The sequence below is a fragment of the Oryx dammah genome, unplaced genomic scaffold (genome assembly GCF_014754425.2).
Source record: "Oryx dammah isolate SB20612 unplaced genomic scaffold, SCBI_Odam_1.1 HiC_scaffold_17, whole genome shotgun sequence".
Lineage (NCBI taxonomy): Eukaryota > Metazoa > Chordata > Mammalia > Artiodactyla > Bovidae > Oryx > Oryx dammah.
In genome coordinates this window covers 74,985,175-74,987,718 of record NW_024070201.1, presented here as the reverse complement: position 1 = coordinate 74,987,718, position 2,544 = coordinate 74,985,175, and positions in this window count along the sequence as shown.

Below are 2,544 nucleotides of genomic sequence, written 5' to 3'. Positions count from 1 at the left end.
CTGGACAAGATCTTTGCCTTCAAACGCTTCCTCCCCCAAGGCTTGTAATGATATTGCCGACTAAACTGACAGAAGAGAAGCTGCAGCCCACCCTGAGTTCAGGGCTTACAGAGCAGTGGCATCACTTCTCTCTGATCTGAAAATCTGTGGGAAAAAATTATGTTGATCCCTTTAAGACAGGCCCACTGAAACAGCAGCCTCCCTGGGCTTTATAGGAACAGTGTAGCTGGTGAAGTGAGAGTGCGTGAAGTTGGTCAGTTTAAGGTGCCGTGCGTGGCAGACAAGGGAAGCGAGGAGAACAGTGGTTGTGACTGTCCCGCCTGTCATGTAAGCTTTTGGTACAGTAGGTATCTCCACTTTAGAAATAAAGAAAATGAGACCCAAGTAACTCATTCAGAATTATATAGCTAGTATGTTTCAGAGCCAAGTTCAAACCTGAGTCACATTCCAAGGCATGTTTGCTGCTCCCTAGGAGCAATGAAATGCTGAGAGAAAGTAGCCAGTCAGCCGAATGGTAAGGGGTTCATCCATCTGAAGACAAGTGCCCTCCCTCTTAGTCAAATCAGTGAACCAAAGAAAAGAGCCTTCTGCAGAATAGTGTAAAACAGTTTTTGATCAGAAAAGAACTGTGTTTTTGCCTCTGCAGAATGATAAATAGGTGAAGCAACTGAAGATAGAAATGATCACCATTAACTTTTCTAGGCTACTGGGATTTATACAGATCAGACACTTACTGTATGGGAAGGCTTTATTCCTGTGGGTACATCAGTCCAGTGTATTGGAACTCCTACTCCATTTGAAGGCTAACAGTTTTTGAAAGTGACTTACCTACACGTCAGCTCCTCACTAGATTCTCTTTTTTTGCCTTGGCTCATGGGATCTTAGTTCTGTAACTAGAGGTGAAACCTGGACTCTCAGCAGTGAAAGCATGGACTCATAACCACCGGACCAGCGGGGAATTCCCTCAGTGGATTCTTCCGAAACATACTTGCCTGTTGGATGGGTTCCTTCATGCTGCCTGCCTAGGTGCCATAGTAATTTGTATCTCTGGACTTCTGGGGTGGCTTTTGTTTGTTTGTTTAGTTTTGGTGGCACCATGCAGCTCTGGGATCTTAGTTCCCCAACCAAGGCTCAAACCTGTGCCCTCGGCAGTGACAACACAGAGTTCTGATCACCGGACTAACAGGAAATTCCTCTGGAGTTTGTTTTTATTTTTTTATTTTTTTTGGAGTTTGTTTTTAAAAGTAGACAAAGACATGTGTCTTTATCTCCTCTGAAGTTTTTTTTTTTTTTTTTTAGGGTTAAGGATGTCACATGTGACATCTCATTTTTTCTCCCTCTGTTGATCCCTCATTTTATTGTCTCATCAGACTTGAGAGAATCAGAATCTTGAACTCTGATTTTTGTCCTAGAGAGGAAGTTGCAAATGAAAGGTCCTTTTGCCACCAATGCCCGCCCCCCCGCCCAATTGCAGAAGAATATCTTGGCTAGTAGCAGCAATTAGTTTTCTGAAGCAACTGTTTCCCTTCCAACCAATTTTGTCCATATGAGTCAGCTTCCTCCTCTGTTTGCTGCCTTCCCACGCTGTCTTGGGGAGGCAGGTCTTCCAAACAAACTGTCGTGAGAGGAAATGTTGAAAAGCCCATTTGCCTTGCTCTTATAAGTGGATTCCTCTGCAGCTGGGGCCCCAGTCTCCTGTCTGGGATCAGTTAGTCAGATTTTGTATTAAAAACCACAGTTGTTCTGGAACCAACCTACTACCACCCCCAAAGAGAATGTTTCCAAGTAGATTCAGATTAGTACCACACACCAAAAATGGCTGAAGAACAGTGCTTTGGAAAAGGGGGAGAAACAAAAATGTGACCTGGAGGAGTTTTTGAAGACTCGCCAACTACCCGAGGGAGAGTAAGTAATGAAATAAACCCGCCCCGTCCCAAATCCAAGAAGCCACCTGGGGTGAGAGAACCTTTTCTAGCACTAATTTTTGCCTCCCTTAGGCAGCCAGAAGAATGGACTGTTCCCTGGTAATGCCATATTTCCACGGAAAAATCTATTAGGCTTTGCGGTTTTTATTTCCAAACTGAGTAGTGTGAAGAGCCAAAGGTAAGATAAGGACAAGAAGCAGACGTGTACCTACCGACTTTCCATCCTGTCTGCAGCCCTGCTGGCACCCCAGAGACTGGTGACTGTGTCCTCTGGCTGGAAGCGAAAAAGGAGGGCGAAAACGAAAGGACAGAGCCGCACCTCACGTCAGCTCCCCACCTCCTGCAGTCCAGCATCACAGACCCTTGCTGCTGAGGGGACCACACTGAGAGTTTATACACACAACCCGGAGCCACTCAGTGCGCAAAGCCCTGCGCAGGGGCAGTGGGGAAGGTCCTACATCTCCACGGCCCCCTGGACCTTCCTGTGTACTGAGGAGAGGACGGAGTCTGACGAGAGCATCAGAACTAGGGAAGTTGGGAGGATTAAATGGAACCACGTGTGAAAAACCAGGGCCTTGGAGTTCCCTGCCAGTCCAGTGGTTAAAACGCTGCCAGTGCA